Source organism: Palaemon carinicauda, chromosome 14 (assembly GCF_036898095.1).
Source record: "Palaemon carinicauda isolate YSFRI2023 chromosome 14, ASM3689809v2, whole genome shotgun sequence".
NCBI classification, from domain to species: Eukaryota; Metazoa; Arthropoda; class Malacostraca; order Decapoda; family Palaemonidae; genus Palaemon; species Palaemon carinicauda.
Window position 1 is genome coordinate 42,783,861 of NC_090738.1, and position 20,928 is coordinate 42,804,788.

Genomic DNA, 20,928 nt, shown 5'->3' on the forward strand with positions numbered 1-20,928 from the left:
CTTTACTGCATATGCAGCCAATTCAAATACAATGTGATTTAGAATCTAGGATTTTTTCCTTTTTAGACTCGTAAGTGTGTATTAAAATTTGTACAAGTTGAAAGTAAACTAAATAGTTCAATATGCGGCATTAATCCAAGATTTATTCTATTATCTTTATTACTATTGTACTTTAGCTTAAAAGCTATAGAAAATAAGTATTATATTTATGCAGAACAATTAGTATAAAGTGCAGTCTTAATTGCAATAAAGCATATCTAAAGATTAGTAAGTCGAACAGAAGATGAGGCCGTAACTAAATCAATACATAAATTGTTGTTCACCTGAGAATATTGACCTCAGGTGGATGTGGCTAAGCAGGTTAATACATTTAAGGTTAGAAATAAAGTATCTTCAAATCTTATAAAATATTTCATACTTAAGTTTAAAAATTAAATATCTTAAAATCAGATAAAATGTTTCATACAGGTTGGGTTTGTAATTGAATGACTAATGTTCTTTTAAAAAGAATATATATATTTTTCATATACTATGGATAAATGAGTCAGAATTAGACAAAACCTTGAAAATTATAAATCATATTCATAACATTATAAACTTAAAATCTACTTTTTTATTTTGATAAATCATTAGTGAAAACCACTTTTTTCTCAATATTAACTTTGTTAGAGATTTACAGAAAGCACAAGGTTACCAGAAAATTACCAGCAAGTTTAGGTGGTGCTTGTTCATAGAATTTTTTTGTAAACTATAATTAACCATCATTTTATGTAACAGTAAATATTCTTATATAAGTACTCTAGTTACTAAAATCCTTAACCATTATTGCCACAGCAGAGCTAACAAACTGGAGATATCATTTGGCATTATTTATGTAGAAGAGCTAGCAGTGATTTATAGCTAATTATTAACTATCATTTCTGTAGCACAGTAGAGCTAAGAGAAATTTTTGGGTAGCAAATTAATCCTTAAATTATTCCAGAGATACAACTCTGTCATCCTATAATGTAAATTAACCAATTTTTGATACAGGTCTTAATAGAAATTTGTTTAAAAATCCCATTTCATCCTAAACAATGCATAATTGAGCTTAATAAATTTCAAGTTTCAAATTATGGCATTTTCACTGACTGCTGTAAATTCCTAATGGGTAATGTTTGCTGCAGTTACATCTAGTTTCATGTAATCAAGTAAGTGCTGTCGTTACCTAGCAGTATTTTTTTATCAGTAGAGTTGTCTGCAGTTTTACCTTAATAGAGTCGTCAACAGTATCACCTCCAAATAGACCTTAGAATTGTCAGAATGCTAAAAACTGCATGATTTTCATTGACTTCAGAATCATTATTGGTACTGGTAGATATATTTTTAAAGAATTTCTTCATAAAGCACTGAGGCAAGTTTGTATTTCATAAATTATATGAAAATGGTATAAATTCTGGAATGTGGTGAAATTGAGATGCTTATGATAAACAGCCTAAAGTGAACTGACCAAATTAAACAAAGCTATATCGGAGTATGGTTATTTATCTAGCTGAAACCCACCATCAAGAATAATTAGTTGATTTCTCAGAAAGATGAGCTTGATATTTTAAAACCAGTCAAAAAAAATAGAAACTGAAATAATTCTGACTGATCTTTACATTGGAATTTATAGCTCAGCTAAAGTAAGCAGTGTATAAAAGACACACCACTTGCCATAATCCTTTAGTATAGGAAATCCAATGCTGTATAATCCTTACAGTATATAACAGTCTATATGATTGTTATATCCTTGGAAGGATTTTGTATGACTTAAGATTTATTAATTTATCCAGTTGTTGACTAGATATAAAGTAGTTACTCTCTGTAAGTTAAATAAAAAGTTTTTTAAATATATAATGTGTGCAGATAAAGTCAATACATGACTGTAAAGAACCAATTAAAGGCCTTACAATAAAAGTCAAGTCACATAATGTACATTAAATCCATTTGTGTGTGTGTATATATATATATATTTGTATATATAACGGATTTTGAGCGAAGCAAAAAATTTATTTTTGGGTGAGATAGCCATGTCGTCTTGAGGGAAGGCTCCTTTAAGTAGCTTCCTAGGGTATATTTGACTACAGTGATTTTCCCAGGGAATTTAACTTTAAGGTCTCCAGAATTCTAACTCCTGGCACGAATATCCTTAAAGTTTCCTTTTAAGATATCGCAAAATATCAGGGGACGTATTCTTGACACGCCACATAGCAATCTGCACCCCGCATAGCGTTTACGCTTCGAGGGGGAAAAGTGGCAAAATAAAAGAAGAGCCGTTATAAAGTTCTCCTTCCTCCGTTACTGTTTGAGTACTCAGATGGCGCCATAATCGTTGGCCATCTTTATTCCTTGTAGCGTTAAGCCGGTACTTATAGATACAGTATTATCGGGAGGGATCCTGCCAAGGCCTTTCATAGAAAGGAGGGCGGATCCAACAGGACGACATGGCTATCTCGCTCAAAATCCGTTTTTTGGGCTCAGGCCATGTTGTTTCGATGGAAGTTTACCAGAGCATTAATGTATCCGTGGATTTCCCAGTTGTGCCTTAGACCTCAAAACAATATTTCCTTGGTCATTTAGACCTAAGAGACCTATGACATTACTGTTATATGTCATTTCTTTTAATCATATACTATGTTAGTGCTTCCTGCCCCCTACAGGGAAGAGTCGAACTAGACTCTGGGAAAAAGTCTCGAGGTTGCATATTTCATATGACCCACCTAGCATTCAATAAAGGACATGCAGGTCTCATTGTATGTCTTTAGCCAAAGTTTGTATTTATGATATGAACCTAGGTTCATGTCAGCCACCATAGCATCTGAGGTATAGCAGTCCAGTTGTATACCGCAACAGAAGTTCGTATCTAGTATTGAAACAAGTTACTTCTATCTAGAAAGGTTTGTATACACATAGGAACAAAGTTACTACCTTTGCTCGATAAAATTATGCAGAATAAAAGGATTGAAATGAATGCCCACACATAGCTTTATTAAAATGTTCAGGGCGAAATAAGACGCACAAAACAATTAATCATTTATTGTCAAGCATAAATAAAATTCAGCATACATTTGTAATAACATAAAACTGCAAGTGAAATAAAATTCAATAACATAGACAACACCAAATAAATCAGAAATGCTTGTTTTACCTGTAAACAAAAACTTTGCCACTTCACATGAAAATTTTAGTAAATTTTAATGTCTTTCTGAGAAGTCTTTCTATTTACACTTGTGTAAAAAACACATGGCACTTAGTGTTCAGTCTATGTTTCATCACCTTTGTACACTGGAACAGTCCATAATGTCACCATGATGACATTTCACTTACCATGTTGCACTATAAAGTGCCAACATGTACACCCTTTAGAATTACAGTCCCACATAATTCATTGTTCCTCGCAGCACTAAGCGACAGGTTTTAGCACATTACCTGCTGCTACCATAAATCGTTTTAGTTCTTGCACTTACTTCGGATAGTGTTTGAAAAACACCCTGGATGACTTCCATCCAGCGAATGAGCGAAGGCACTCGAAATCCATAAGCTGGAGAAAATTTAATGAAGAAGCAATTTTCCTAGGATCATGACCTGCGGGTGTACTGTCAGAATCTGCTCTGCGAATAAAGTAGGTGATCTTCGCCCTTAGTTGTTTCAGGGATAAGTTTGAGCCCGATGTTTCTGCTTTAAAGAGCTGTCCTCCCCTGAAGTCTGAAGTTCTGCGAAGATAGACCTTTAGACTCTCCACTGGACACAGCGAGACATCTTCTTTCAGAGGGTAGATTCTCCAGGGACCCTACCTCTTACTGGGTAGCTCATTCTTGGCGAAAAACGTTGGGTCGGGAAAGAGATTTAGCTCTCCCGTTTCAGCAAACTGGATATGGCCTCCTCCCTAGATAAGGCCACTGTCTCACTAACTCTAGCTCCTGAGGCTAGAGCAAACAAGAATATAGCTTTTTGAGTCAAATCTTTCAAAGAGCAAGCATCGTTGTCCAAACTTGAAGCAAAATGTAGTACCTTATCCAAAGACCATGAGATGGGCCTTCGAGGTGCTGCAGGCCTGAGCCTGGCACAGGCCTTAGGGATTTTGTTAAAAATCTCGTTAGACAAGTCTACCTGGAAAGCATAAAGAAAAGGTCTTGTCAAGGCAGATTTAGACGTAGTTATCGTGTTGGCTGCTAAACCTTGTTCATGAAGGTGAATAAAGAAAGACAAACAGAAATCCATCGAGATTTCCTTTGGATTTCTTGCCTTGACAAAGGCCACCCATTTCTTCCTAGATGACTCATATTGCCTTTTGGTAGATTTTGACTTATACTGTATTCCTCTAAGAAGTCTATACTTTCTTTCGAGATCCCGAACCTTTTCTTTACTGCTAGGGAGAGAAAATCATGAGATGAAGGTCTCAGGTTTTCTGTAATGAAGCGAAGACAGTCGACTTCTGTACTTGTTGAGACAGAACTGGGTCCGGCCGAGGGATCAGCCTCGGCTGTAATTCCAAAATTAAGGGGAACCAGTTGCTCCGGGGCCACTTGGGAGCCACTAGGGCTGCTGTTCCATGAAAAGATCTCAGCTTGTTGAGGCCCTTCATCAGCAGGTTGGGTGGAGGGAACAGGTAAACCCTGGTCCATTTGTTCCAGTCTAGGGACATAGCGTCCACCCATGTATCGAGGAAGTTTCTTTTTGTCGCTCGTTGTGAAGAGGTCGATCTGCAGTTCTGGGACTTGATGTAAGATGAAGGAGAATGATCTTGCATCTAGGGACCATTCTGACTCTATCGGAACTATCCTGGATAGAGCGTCCGCTGTCACATTGCGGAACCCCAGAAGGTGAACTGCTGACAAGTGCCATCTCTTCTTTTCCGTCAACCGGAAGATGGCCAACATCACTTGGTTGAGTTGAGGCAATCTCGAGCCTTGACGATTCAGACATCTCATTACCACCTCGCTGTCCAGAATCAGTCTTATGTGGACTGAAGGACAAGGGGATAATTTCTTCAGTGTGAGGAAGACTGCCATGGCCTCCAAAATGTTTATATGAAAGGTCTTGAATATAGGGGACCAAGTTCCTTGAGCTCTGCATTGATGAGAGTGACCTCCCCATCCTTCCAATGATGCATCCGTGTGGATGACGACTGAGGGTGGAGGCGGTTGTAGAGGTGTTGACCTCTTGAACTTTCTGGCCTCCGACCATGGCTTGAGAAGTGATCATAGCCGAATCGGTAGTGGTCTTCTTAGATCTCTTCGAATGTTTGATGCGTATCTTCTCCAGACTCCTGATGCATCTTTTAGCTATGCTCTTAGCACTGGGTCTGTCACTGATGCAAACTGGAGGGAGCCCAGCACTCGCTCCTGTTGGCGTCTTGAAATCCTGTCGGATTTTAGAAGTCTCCTGACAGATCCCGCTATCTCTCTCCTCTTCTTTAATGAAATGGAGAGACGATGAGTCTGTTAGTCCCAATGTATGCCTAGCCATTGGAATTTCTGAGCTTGAGATATTCGTGACTTTTTGGTGTTGATCTTGAATCCTAGATGTTCCAGGAACTGGATCACTTTCTTGGATACTTGCATGCATTTCGCTTGGGATGCTGCCCATACCAGCCAATCGTCCAGATAGGATACCACCTGGACACCCTGTAGGTGAGTTGTTGAAGCACTGCTTCTGCAAGCTTCGTGAAGATCCTTGGGGCTATGTTTAGTCCAAAGGGCATGGCTGTGAAAGCGTACTTTCTTTTTTGTAGGAGGAGAGTTGGCGATTGATCGGAATGTGCCAATAGGCATCTGCCATGTCTATGGAGACTGTGTACGTGTCCTTTTGGGCAACAGGGCCCTTATGTGTTGAAGGGTCAGCATCTTCAACTTGCCGTTCTCGATAAACTTGTTGATTGGTGACAAATCCAGAGTTTGTCTGAGTCCTTCTTGGGAACACAAAACAGCCTTCCTAAGAAATTGATGGACTTTACCCTCTTTATCACTCATTTGCTCAAGAGCTCTCGTGTATATTCTTCCAGAACGGGGGTGGAGTGTTGGAAGAACTGAGGAAATGATGGTGGACCTGTCTTCCAGCTCCAACCTAATCCATTCTTGATTATGCTGTGGGCCCAGGGATCGAAGGTCCAACGATCCCGGAATAGTCGGAGTCTTCCTCCTACCGGAAGCATCTCCTTGCCTCTGGTTTCCGGAGGGCTTGCCGCCTCAACCGCGTGCTCCCCTACCCCCTCTTCCTCTCGAGGGACGTCTAGAGGAATCTCTACCTGCCCCCTACCTTTAGGGCGAAAAGTAGTGGTCTGCTTCTCATAGGCAGGAGTAAAGGCTGGTGACTGAGTTACCACTTTCTGGGGTACCATTTGGTAGGTGGGTTGGGGCTGTGCCACCATCTGTGGCGCCGCAGTCACGGGAAGTTCTTGTTGTCTAGCAGGGCGAGTTGGCACTCTTGGCCTCTTTTGTCTTCCTCTTCGGTTGGAGACCCTCATCCGGAAAAGACTTCCTCTTAGCTGACATGCCCCACTTCTGGAGAAGATTTCTATTCTCCGTGGCGGCCTTGTCGACTATCTCTTTGACCAAATTGTTTGGAAATGGGTCTTTCCCCCAGATATTGGAAGATATTAACTTCCTAGACTCGTGTTTGACCGCTGCCGAGGCAAACACGAACTCTCTACAAGCCCTTCTTGCCCTAACGAAGTTGTAGAAATCTTTCATTGGGGTTGCCAAATGTGTCTTGGCCATGACCATGAACATATCTGGGGCTCTCTGTTCACTAGCCATTGCCTCCATGGACACCTGGAGGGACAGAGAGGCAGCAAGCCTCTCCTTTGTATCTTGTTCCCTGTGTATGAGAAACTCAGACAACTTGGGGAGGTTTTCGCTGAACTGACGTCCAGCAATATCAGCCTCTAACTTCCCGACTTAGAAGGTAAGTTGAATATCCTTCCAGTCTTTGTCATCCGTTGGCAAGGCTAGGGAAAGGGGCCTACACTCCTCCAGTGTAGGGCAAGGTTTCCCCACTTCCGCTGCCTTAATCACAGCCCTGAATTATTTTACTGCAAAGGGGAAAGCCATAGTTGTTGGAGCAAGAAAAGAGGGATGTTCTTGTTCAGGGCCGGCACCTTGGAATTGGTGAAGCCCTTCCTTCAAGCGGCTGTCTAGCAAAGCCTGAGCCTTCGTATGGTCAAGCACTTTGACCTCCTTAGGCTCTGTCTCCTCCTTGGATACCGGTTCCGTCCTTAGACAAACGAAGCAGTCTGGATAGGACTCAAAGCTGGGCCAGAACTCGATGTCCTCAATAAGGACAGCTCCCACCTTCTCTGAAATAAAGATCCATGGGTTTACCTCGGAACACGAGGGAAGATCCTTAACGTTGAGACCCACGGGACGCTGTAATCTGAAGAATCTCCTTCCTGAATGCAGCTTCCCTTTGTTCGCTCTTCTTCTCGAACATTTCCATCATCACTTTGATGGCAGACAGGGTGTCGTCCGACCTCTCAGGTTGAGGAGCAGAGGACGTAGAGGGCACAGGTTCTGGGGCAGGAACCGACGAAACAGAGACTGTTTCGACTTCATCCTCTTCCGTCTCTGGAGCCATTGTTGACTCCTCATCTTGACCTTCTGCCAGAAGGTCCTTTTCGGTGTCCTCTGACACCTCTGACATACTCTCATCATCTAGATGGATGTCCTTCATCGCATCCGAGACATCCGTGTCAACGGATATCTGGACACAAGGGATCTCAGGGTGAGGCTGAGGAATAACAGCATCCGCAGATGCTTTGGGGAAAAGAAGGGCTCTCATGCACTCACTAGGGAGGTAAGGCCCCGTGGCATTCTTTTGGAAGCCTTAAACCCATTTGCGCAGCTTGTCCCGAGCTGCATCCCTTGACTTTGCTGTCTTGGGATTTTCAAAAGCCTCAGGTCTTTACATACTGTACATACCTGTGGGTCCCAGTATTTGAAAGGTCCCTTGGTGATGGAGCAGCGGGAGTGTGTCCTACACCCCAGATGGCCATAGAAGTTCCTGCTACGAACATTACAGAAAACGCTATCGCATTTCACACGGTCCTCCTGTAAAGAGAGGAAAATAAAATGAGTATAACATAGCCTATCTCTCTAGATAAACTAATAAATATTATGATAATATTTCCATTTTATTTTATTGCATATAGCTTAGGATAGGTAAGCTAGAAATGAAATAGGAAAGACACGTACGTGTGTTTCCCGCCCAGCCAATTGCTGTGACCTCCCTCAATATTAATTCTAAGGTTATCCTCTTTGAGAGGCCCGATGGAAGATTCTAGCCTATAAGGATAGAGTAGTGTAAATAACACCCACTTCCAAAAGAGTTAATAATGAGGGTCAAAATAACTGATCAACTATCAGTATAAAGAAAAGGGAATTCCTTTCCCAATCTTATAAGGTCTCAACAATAGACTGCACCTGGACACACGAGTATGTTGGAAAATTTAACTACTGTATACTTATATACCATAGTTTTCTGTCTGCAGTATACTCTATACTACAGATGTACTGGGTACTGTATATTCATATACCATAGTTGCTGCCGGCATGCAGCCGGCAAGGCTAGTACCTAAGACTCAATTCAACTGGCACAATATTGATTATTCTTATGGCCGGCGGCCCACCGGACTGTCAGCGGCTTGCCGGACACCGACGGGTCACCAGCTGTCGGCACACTATCCCAGCCAGCATTCAATGTGACAGGGTAGTGGCTGGAGTACCCGACTCAGAGAGTCGGATGTGACAGTGAATTAACGTCTGCCGGACCACAAGTCTAGCCTGCATCTTGCTGGCAAGGTTAGTGGCCAGCAGTCGCCAGTTAGGTTAGTAGCTGGCGGCACTAGCCAATAGAGAGAGAGAAAGCAAGGAGTGAAGGGCGATGTAAGAGTGGCGGCACTAGCCACTGTATCATTCCTTCCTCCTGAATGAGGGTTCTAATGGAAGGGACGAATATATAATAATCAAGCTTCCACCCATCCACCTCCATGCCGGTATCTGCCGTTCGTAGGATGTGGATGGCAGCCCAAGGGAGGACTGAAGAACGCTCTAGAGCAAATGGGTCTCCTGCCAGCAGCTAGACCTGCCGATACAGCTATCCCGGAACTTCATGTCCGATAGGGAAGCTATATGACTAGGTTATTCAGGCAGAAGCCCAAGCCGGCCCTACAACCTGCCAGCAATCGGCGAGATTGTAGGACAACGGCCACAGGGATGTGATGGCTAGACCATCACTAAATGACAGAATGGGAAGGGGAAAGGGTCCTGTATAAGGTGTGAGAGGAGCCGGCGGCATGTCGGCCCTACCACACCTAAAGGAAACTCTGTTTCAGTATCAGCGCCATCCTGGGCGTAGGGAGAATACATTTTCCAGCCTAGGGTCTGCCAATACAGTAAGGGGGGCCGGCAATCTTCTAGCCGCCACCTTTAATCATAGAGAAACAGAGTCCCAATGCCGGCGCCATCCTAGGCAGAAAAATAATCACTATTCTTCAGCCTAGGGTCTGTGTGCACAGGACTAGTCGACTAAACCACGGGGAGAAGGGGATCACATGACCCCTTCAAGTGCAGTCTAGGGAGGCAAGGCTTCCTATGCCAACCAACAAGATCCGACAGGGGAGTACATTCACCCTATCGATCAGCTGCCGGCACACGACAAGTACTCTGAGGTTCTGACCCAAACCCAAAGCTCACCAACAGTAGCTAGGTGAAGGGGCAGAAAAACCCTAGCCTAACCTTGCCAGAATAACAATTTGAGGCAAGACCAACTAGGATTGTAGCCATAGGCTACACTCAGAGGGAAGGAGGGATTACCCTATACATGAGGGTAACCGGGGAGATTGTATGAAAGTATACTAAAGCCACTAGGCTACTAGCCTACCAGCCTACCGACAGTGAGATCGACTACTTAACTCATCGAAGCTCTCTTGTATGCTATCTTAGAAGAGGAAATTTTTTATGCAATCCATATATCTTACATATATAAATTGCCTATTATCTTCATTTAAATTTAATATCACCAGCAACACCTATAATATCATGCAAGAGAGTAAACTATAATGCCTAGGCTAGGAAGCCTAGCATAAACAAGATTGGCTACCTAATTCGCCGAAACTAATGTGAATACTATCGGCATAATATAATTAATTCCTAGCAATGAAGACTACATAGCTAAATATATTTAAAGCTATTATACCAGGAAAGTCATTCTGGTTAACTAAATAACTCATGCGTTACGAACGTCAGCGCCGAAGTCGCCTCAGGTCCAAAAAATATAGTTTAATTCGAATTAATTCTTACTTTACGGCCAGAGCTAAATTTATACAACATAAGAATCAAATACTCAACTTTCCAGAGGCAGAAGAAGCTGGAGATTGCATGATAAATCCTGATAACGAAAGAGCACTGGGAAAACCACTGAGCTAAACCGCTACAGAAAAAGGAATAAAGATGGCCGACGATTATGGCGCTATCTGAGTACTCAAACAGTAATGTAGGAAGGAGAACTTTATAACGGCTCCTCTTTTATTTTGCCACTTTTCCCCCTCGAAGCGATATCGCTATGCGGGGTGCAGATTGCTATGTGGCGGGTCAAGAATACATCCCCCTGATATTTTGCGATATCCTAAAAGGAAACTTTAAGGATATTTGCGCCCGGAGTTAGAATTCTGGAGACCTTAAAGTTGAATTCTCTGGGAATATTACTGTAGTCAAATATACCCTAGGAAGCTACTTAAAGGAACCTTCCATTAGGACGACATAGCATGAGCCTAATATATATATATATATATATATATATATATATATATATATATATATATATATATATATATATATATATATATGTATATATATATATATATATATATATATATATATATATATATATATATATATATATATATATATATATATATATATATATATATATATATATATATATATATATATATCTCACACACTCACACACACAGTCATACCTCTTCTCACGAAAGACTCTGCTTACGAAATTTGTAAGCTGCGAAATGAGATGCAAATATTTTTATGACTCACTTTACGAAAAATTTTAAACTTTATGAAAAGAGAGTTGCCAGCCAGGCCAAAAATAAAATAGTTACCCATAACAGAGTTGAAGAAAATGGGTTCAGACAACAGAAAATGTAGCTGTAGTCTATAATAGGGGTATCTATAATAGTACTGTACATATGGAACTGTATATTTAGTACATATACAGTACTGTATTGTACTGTATACATTGTATTATTTTCCATTGATTATTACTTTATGTTGTAATAACTACTTAATTTACAGGTATCAACATTTAGTTTAGGTACAGTATATTGAATGGTTAAAATGTATTTGGCTGCACAGTATTTCATTGTGGTTATACTGTAGCTTTATTATGTGATTTAATGTGGTGTTTTGTAGGGTTTGGAATGAATTAGGTAATTTGCATGTGAAATGTGACTCGCAACACGAAAAAATCAATTTACAAAAGCCACTCCAGAATGTATTAATTTCATGTTTTGAGGCATTACTATATCATTATCATCATTGTCATCTGTTACTAGTCCACTGCAGAACAAAGGCCTCAGTCATGTTCTTCCACTTGTGTTTTTTATGGTTTTTCTGTGCCAGTCCATGCCCGCAAACTTCCTGTTTGTTGATCCATCATATTCTGTTCCTTCCTCTGCTTGTTTTATAATCTCTAGGGACCCTTTCTGTTATTCTGAATGACCATTTATTGTCTGTCATTCTCATTATATGTCCTGCCCATGTCCATTTCTTTTTCTTACAAGTTGTTAGAATAACGTCTACTTTAGTTTGCTCTCGTATCCATGCTGCTCTTTTTCTGTTTCTTAGTGTAATTTCCATCATTATTCTTTCCATAGCTCTTTGAGTTGCAACTAGCTCATGTTCTAAGCCTTTAGTAAGGCTCCAAGTTTATGATGCAAATACTCATCAAATACTTTTCTTTTCAGAGAAAGGGGCATTTTATTTTCATATCATTTTATTTGCCAGATGCTCTCCATCCTATGCTTATCCTTCTTTTAATTTCGGTCTCGTGTCCATGGGAAGCACTTACTGTCTGTACTAATTACGTATATGTATTAACAATCTTCAAAGGCTCACCCATAACTCTTATTTGTTGTCTCCCTGCATTTTCAATAAGGGGACCGTCCGCTATGGTGTTTGACATAACAACTTTAGAGAATTGAAAATCGTTTTATTGTTTCTATGTATGCAGAAACATATCATACATGCTCTCCAGAAATTTCAGCCAATTAGTTTTTACAAATACCTGTAATGAAGATATAGCGGTCTTTAAATGATGACGTCATCCTTACTGCATCGTCTGCATGACTGAGGTTGACAGAATCGCCTTTGTGTGTTTATTTTTGCACATATATAGCGATTTTTTCACTTGTTTCGAAATCTCGTACGTCTAGCAGAGATAGAAGGCATTGGAAGAGGGTAGGCAAACTCAAACTATGATCTACGAGAAGAACAGCCAGAGCTTCCAAAAACTTATAGAAATTATAATGTATGTGTTTGTTTATTATCAGTTCGTGTGTAGGTGGTAGGTTGGCCAGGGCACCAGCTACCCATTGAGATACCACCACTAGAGAGTTATGGCATCTTTTGACTGGCCAGACAGTACTACATTCGATCCTTCTCTCTGGTTACGGTTCATTTTCCCTTTGCTTACACATACACTGAATATTCTAGCCTATTCTTTACATATTCTCTGTCCTCATACTCCTGCCAACACTGAGATTACCAAACAATTCTTCTTCACTCAAGGGGTTACTGTACTGTAATTGTTCAGCGGCCACTTTCCTCTTGCTAAGGGTAGAAAAGACTCTTTAGCTATGGTAAGCAGCTCTTCTAGGAGAAGTACACTCCAAAATCAAACCATTGTTCTCTAGTCTTGGGTAGTGCCATAGCCTCTGTGCCATGGTTTTCCACTGTCTTGGGTTAGAGTTCTCTTGCTTGAGGGTACACTCGGGCATACTATTCTATCTAATTTCTCTTCCTCTTGTTTTATTAAAGTTTATATTGTTTATATAGGAGATATTTATTTTAATGATGTTACCCTTCTTAGAATATTTGATTTTTCCCTCTTTCCTTTCCTCACTGGGCTATTTTCCCTGTTGGAACCTCTGGGCTTATAGCATCCTGCTTTTCCAACTAGGGTTGTAGCTTAGCAAGTAATAATAATAATAATAATAATAGTGTTTTCACAACATCTTCGTGAACTTTATAGCAAGGCCAATGTTGCCTAAGGTTTTAGAAAGAACATTAAGTAAGCAGAGAGCAACAAAAAAGAACCAAAAAGAGAGGGAAACATGAAAAAGAGTACAAAGCTGGAATATTCTAACTAAAACTCTGGCAACAATGAGAGTTTGCTGGCAACTTATGACACCCTTACACCAAGTGTATTAGTAAACATAGGGTTTAAATACCTCGTTTAGGGAGCCTTTATGTAGGAATAAACAATAAAAGTACAAAGTAAGGTTATAGTAATAATGATATCTTGATTTTTTATAGAAAAAAAAAAGCAAAAATGTAAAGCAGATCTTTGTAAGCTCATAATTAAAAAACATACTTATTCGCGCATAGGGACATTTTTCTCACTTATTTATTGTTCAATTTTAGAAAGAAAGATATCATTGAAAGCAGGAATAAAAATTGCACACTTTTGTGTTACAGAATTTTGATTTTTATTTTTCTCTTTTTTTTCATGAGTATTTTACGTCTAGAAGAAAATTAGGAAAAAATTCTTTTAAAAAATAGAAAAAGGAAAATAAAAAATTTCTCTCACAGAATTATTCGATTCATAAAGAAGTTTTGATGGTATGATTTTCAACACAATTGGTGTCATATTAGTTGAGTGAAATATACCTATTTTTTTTTCTTTTGCTAATAAATCAAAAAAAAATTTTGATAAAATGACTTGAAATTTTTATATGATGAAGGTATTATATATGTCTAAAACATACATAGGATTTTGTGTTTTTTTAATAATTAGCAAAAATGCATGTTATTGCAGACAGTCCCCTTAAACATTATCTTAGTTTTACTCATATTCATTTTCAGTCCTACATTTCTACTTTCTCTATTCAAATCTATCATCTTTTGTAATTCCTCCCATGATTCACTAAACACAACTAGCCTATGTCGTCTGAAAATCTTAAGTCGTCAATTTATTACCCATTAATATTATTTCCTACATTTTCCCAATCTAGATTCTTAAAAACTTCTAGAAATGCTGTGAATAATCTAGGAGAGATGGGGTCTCCCTGTCTAACTCCTTTCTCAATTGGAATATTCTCACTATCTTCATGTTGTTTTAGGATTGCTGTACTTCCTGTATAGATATCTTCAAATGTTCTAACATAAAATTCTTGTATTCCTTGTTTTTGAGGGGCTTTCATTACTACTGATGTTTTGACCAAATCAAAAGCTTTCTCATAGTCTATAAATGCCATTTATAGGTGTTTGTCATACTCTTGATTTTTTTCATCGACTAGTTAATTACATGGATATGTTCTTGAATACCCACATCTAAAGCTTGCCTTCTCTCTTGGTTGATTAAAGTCTAGCTCTCTTTCTATTCTGCCTAATATGATCTTTGTAAACATTTTATATATTACGTAGGGGAAACATATTAGGGAGTAATTTTTTAGGCCTTTTATGTCCCCCTGTGGCTGCGGGGGCATAAAAACAATTAGAATAGTGCCAATGTATTCTTGTGTGTCGTAAGAGGCAACTAAAAATTACGGGACAAGGCGGCTGGGAACTCCCTCTCCTGTATTATAATCCTGTGAGACATCAAAGAGGTGGAGCTGGGGGGAGAGTAACTGCTCCCCGCACTCTAGTTTTGGGGTGTTTGAATGTGCGTGGATGTAGTACGATTGAGAGTAAAAGATGTGAGATTGGAAGTATGTTTAGGAATAGAAGGATGGATATATTGGCTTTATGTGAGACAAAGCTAAAAGGGAAAGGTGAAGTGACATTTGGTGAAATGTCTGGTAGAGTGTCTGGGATTGAAAGGGGAAGAGCAAGAGAAGGTGTGGCTTTATTGCTGAATGAATGGATTACAGGTAAAGTAGTGGAATGGAAGGACATATCATCTAGGTTAATGTGGATAAGGGTTAGTTTGGGTAGGGAATGTTGGGCTTTTGTCAGTGCGTAAGGGCCAGGTTGTGAGAAAAGTGAAGAAGAGCGGAATGAGTTCTGGAATGAATTAACCTGGTGTGTAGAAGGACTGGGTAGAAGGAATTATGTGGTTGTCATGGGTGACTTAAATGCTAGAGTGGCCGCTGGAGAGGTAGAAGGTGTCATTGGGAAGTATGGAGTACCAGGTGAAAATGAGAGTGGTTAGAGACTGGTAGATATGTGTGTTGAGCAAGAGATGGTGATAAGTTCTAGCTTTTTCAAAAGGAAAGATAAAAACAAGTATACATGGGTAAGAGTGGCAAATGGAAGAGTGGTAGAAAGGGCGTTAATGGATTATGTGTTGATAACTAAAAGAATGTTTGGAAGATTGAAAGACGTGCACGTGTTTAGGGGTATGGCTAACGGTATGTCTGATCATTTTTTGGTTGAAGGAAAATTAGTTGTAGCAAAAGAGTGGGGGAATAGAGTAGGTGGATGTAAAAGGGAGCTAGCGAGGGTTGAAGAGATAATAAAACCAGGGGTAAAAAGTGAATATCAAGAAAGGTTGAAAATGGCATATGACAAAGTGAAAGTAAGAGAAACTGGTAATTCAGATGAGGAGTGGAAGTTAGTAAAAGAAAATTTTGTTGGGATTGCAAGTGATGTGTGTGGCAAGAAGTTTGTTGGAGACAGCATGAGGAAGGGCAGTGAGTGGTGGAATGAAGGAGTGAAGGTAAAAGTGGAAGAGAAAAAGAGGGCTTTTGAAGAATAACTGCAGAGTAATAGTGTAGAGAAGTATGAAAGATATAGAGAGAAAAATGTGGAAGTAAAGCGCAAGGTAAGTGAGGCCAAGAGGGCAGTTGACCTGAGGTGGGGTCAGGGATTGGGTCATTCATATGAAGAGAATAAGAAGTTTTGGAAAGAAGTGAAGAGAGTAAGGAAGGCTGGTTCAAGAATTGAAGAGACAGTGAAAGATGGAAATGGAAGTTTGTTAAAAGGAGAGGAGGCAAGGAAAAGGTGGGCGGAATATTTTGAAAGTTTACTGAATGTTGAGGATAATAGGGAGGTAAATATAATTGCTGTTGCAGGTGTTGAGGTGCCGGTGATGGGAGATGAGAATGAGAGAGAGATTGCAAGAGAGGAAGTGAGGAGAGCACTAGATGAAACGAGAGTAGGAAAAGCATCTGGTATGAAAGGTGTGAGAGCTGAGATGTTGAAAGAAGGGGGTGTGACTGTACTTGAATGGTTGGTGAGATTGTTTAATATGTGTTTTGTGTTGTCAATGGTACCAGTAGATTGGGTTTGTGCGTATATTGTACCACTATATAAGGGTAAGGGAGATGTGCATGAGTGTTGTAATTCAAGGGGTATTAGTTTGTTGAGTGTAGTTGGAGAAGTGTATGGTAGAGTACTGATTAATAGGATTAAGGATAAAACAGAGAATGCAATCTTAGAAGTACAGGGTGGTTTTAGAAGAGGTAGGGGTGTATGAATCAGATTTTTACAGTTAGGCAGATATGCGAGAAATATTTAGCAAAAGGTAAGAAGGTGTATGTTGCATTTATAGATCTGGAGAAAGCGTATGATAGAGTTGATAAAGAAGCAATGTGGAATGTGATAAGGTTATATGGAGTTGGTGGAAGGTTGTTGCAAGCATTGAAAAGTTTCTACAAAGGTAGTAAAGCATATGTTAGGATAGGAAATGAAGTGAGCGATTGGTTTCCGGTGAGAATGGGGCTGAGACAGGAATGTGTGATGTCACTGTGGTTGTTTAATTTGTATGTTGATGGAGTGGTGAGAGAGGTGAATGCTCGAGTGCTTGGACGAGGATTGAAACTGGTAGACGAGAATGACCATGAATGGGAGGTAAATCAGTTGTTGTTTGCGGATGATACTGTACTGGTTGCAGACGCAGAAGAGAAGCTTGGCCAATTAGTGACAGAATTTGGAAGGGTGTGTGAGAGAAGGAAGTTAAGAGTTAATGTGGGTAAGAGTAAGGTTATGAGATGTACGAGAAGGGAAGGTGGTGCGAGGTTGAATGTTATGTTAAATGGAGAGTTACTTGAAGAGGTGGATCAGTTTAAGTACTCGGGGTCTGTTGTTGCAGCAAATGGTGGAGTGGAAGTAGATGTACGTCAGGGAGTGAATGAAGGATGCAAAGTGTTGAGGGCAGTTAAGGGAGTAGTAAAAAATAGAGGGTTGGGCATGAATGTAAAGAGAGTTATGTATGAGGAAGTGATTGTACCAAATGTGATGTGTGGATCTGAGTTGTGGGGAATGAAAGTGACACAGACAGAAATTGAATGTGTTTAAGATGAAGTGGCTAAGGAATATGGCTGGTGTATCTCGAGTAGATAGGGTTAGGAACGAAGTAGTGAGGGTGAGAACGGGTGTTAGAAATGAGTTAGCAGCTAAAGTGGATATGAATGCGTTGAGGTGGTTTGGCCATGTTGAGAATATGGAAAATGGCAGTCTACTAAAGGTGATGAATGCAAGAGTTGATGGGAAAAGTACAAGAGGAAGGCCAAGGTTTGGGTGGATGGATGGAGTGAAGGAAGCTCTGGGTGATAGGAGAATAGATGTGAGAGAGGCAAGAGAGCGTGCTAGAAATAGGAAATAATGGCGAGCGATTGTGACAGTTCCGGTTGGCCCTGCTGCTTCCTCCGGTGCCTTAGATGACCGCGGAGGTAGCAGCAGTAGGGGATTCAGCATTCTAAAGCTTCATCTGTGGTGGATAATGTGGGAGGGTGGGCTGTGGCCCCCTAGCAGTACCAGCCGAACTCGGTTAAGTCCTTTGTCAGGCTGGGAGGAACGTAGAGAGGAGAGGTCCCCTTTTTTGTTTCATTTGTTTGATGTCGGCTATCCCCCAAAATTTGGTGAAGTGCCTTGGTATATGTATGTATGTATGTCTCCATTTTTGTGAATTTGTATAATTAATTAGTTTTTATAAGCTGTAGGTATAGTATGCTCTTGCACACATTTGGTGTAAAGTTCAGCCAGTTTTTTTACTATAAAATCTCCATCTGTTATTAACTCAATTATTAGGCCATCTTCTCATATATGTATGTACAGTATGTGTATATGTATGTGTATATATATATATATATATATATATATATATATATATATATATATATATATATATATATATATATATATATATATATATATATATATATATATATATATATATATATATATATATATATATATATATATATATATACACAGTAGTACCTCTACATACGAATTTAATCCGTTCCACAACTGACTTCGGATGTAGAAAATGTTCGGATGTAGAAACGAATTTTCCCATAAGAATACATTGGAATAGGATTAATCCGTGGTTGAGCCCAAAAACCTATGATAACTCCTTAATAAATTACTGTACTACACATAATTACACATGACAATATGCACTCTAAATTAGATAATAGACATGTAAAAAAGAATAATTATCAAGAAATGATAAATAAGAAACGGGTTTTTAGCGTCACTTTACCTTAGAAAGTCCAGCGCAGGTGTTGGTCTTGCTACGCAGAGAGGAGATGGACGGGTGGCGAGGAGGTAGAGAGGTTGACTACGATAAACGTACACTACCGTAACTTATTCTAACTTACACTAAGTGAACTTATTTATTTTTTTTATTTTTATATTTTATATTTTTTTTTTTACATTTTCTTTTTTTCTTTTTGATGATTAATTTTAATCACTTTCACTCTGCACTTGAATTTGTTTGAATTTTTTTCTCTTCAATCTTTGCCGTTTTCTTTGTTTCACTTTCTTTCGCTTCACTCTTTGCCGTTTTCTTTGAACCACTTCCTTCCTCTTCATCACGAGTTCGCTTCGTAGTTTTTTTAAAGAAGCTATCAATAGAAAGTTGCTTGGTACAGCTTTTCAGAATGTTTCGAAAATAAGTTAGGGAAACATCATCGAACTGCGCAACTACACGACAAACCTGCAATTTTTTTGGATGGTATTTGTCGATGAAGTCGACCACGTCTTGATATTTTCCTAACCTCTTATTTGCGCCGAACCTAACACACGTTCTACCTCCTCAATCCCCTCCTTGTCATCACTCATGTGCTCAGACATAGCATGGAGTTCCTTAAGCTCCTCTATAGTAAGTTCGTCGTGATGTTCTTTTGCAAGTTCACTCACGCGGATGCCACGCTCATGCTTTTCAATAATTCCTTGCTTTACTTCTAAAGAAAGAATTTCCTTATTTCTTTTCTCACCACTACCACTACCACTTGTGAAACTAAGCCTTTTAGGACCCATGACTTACGTAAAATACCGTAAAAGGATGAACGTAAAAAATCACGATTAAAACACAGTTAATAGCAGAACTCACAGGGCACAACCACACGAAGCCGACGTGAACAGAGGAATGTCCCAAGCCACGCTAATTGAGGGTCCCTCCGAGGTAGAAATGCTGCCTTCTATCGGCGGAAATAAAAAATACATCCGGCGCTATGAGTACCATCTACGTGTATGGGTATTGTTTACTTCGGGTGTCGAAAAAAAATTTGGGTGTAGAGTAGGAACGTGTTCAAATTGTACTTCGCGTGTCAAAAAATTTGGATACAACCGGTACAACGAAAATTGCTTACTTCGTGTGTCGAAATAAAATTGGGTGTAGAGTCGAAAAATTGTTTGAATTTTACTTCAGATGTTGGAAAATTCGGATGTAGATACGTTCGTGTGTAGAGGTTCCACTGTATATATATATATATATATATATATATATATATATATATATATATATATATATATATATATATATATATATATATATATATATATATATATATATATATATATATATATATATATATATATATATATATATATATATATATGTGTGTGTGTGTGTGTGTGTGTGTGTGTGTGTGTGTGTGTTAAAATGACAATATCTTAACATCTTAAAAAGTTTTAATTTTTTTTTGGTAATACTGTTCTGTTCCTCCTCACGTGGAGTATTGAGATCTATGGCGGTAATGGCGTAAATGTCTAGTTATGACCGGGTTGGGATGATGAGGAGAGCGAAGCAAGTACACTTAGGTGTATTTTGAGGCTTGTATTTCACTCGATTTCATATATATTGCCAATGAAATTAAGATCAAAATAGTCTTCTACCATGCATCAATTCATAAAGTGTATGTGTGTGTATGCATGCAGAGATCGATCCTTAACTAAATACGTACATAGATATTAGAAACTGCAAGTAAGACATCCACACATTTAACTAATAGTGTACTGTAGAGTATAAAAGAAACAACCATTCATGTTTCTGTTGTTTCATTTGTCGATATTATAAATAGAAATTGTAAGAAATATTTCTTTAAAATTTTAATTAAGTATATAAAAATAGATACAAGCTTAACTTACAAATTGATAACTAAAAATCACTAGTCTTTTAAAGTCCCAGTGCATAGTGTATACAGTAGAGACCTATGTATATACTTTACCATAAATAGATATCCTTTGTTCTGATTTTCTTATGAAATTTTTGGCCAGTTTCAAGATATCCACATTATATAACTCATGTTTGTGTATCACAACATACGACGCATTCCAAGCACATGCACACATTCATGAAAATACACATTTCTCTGATCATAACAATATCTACGCCTAGCTAAAGAAAATCACGTATAGTTGGGTAACTACAGTCAACCCCCACTCTTCGCAAGGGTTGGGTAACAGAGACAGACGCAAAAAGCGTGATTTTGCTTATATTTGG

At 39.1% G+C, this 20,928-nt stretch overlaps 1 protein-coding gene across 3 annotated transcripts in view; it reads left to right on the top strand.

Annotated features, from left to right (window-relative positions):
- Positions 1-20,928, top strand: part of tzn (tenzing norgay) — a 110,127-nt gene that overhangs the window by 66,874 nt on the left and 22,325 nt on the right. The gene's annotated exons all lie outside the window — the stretch shown is intronic.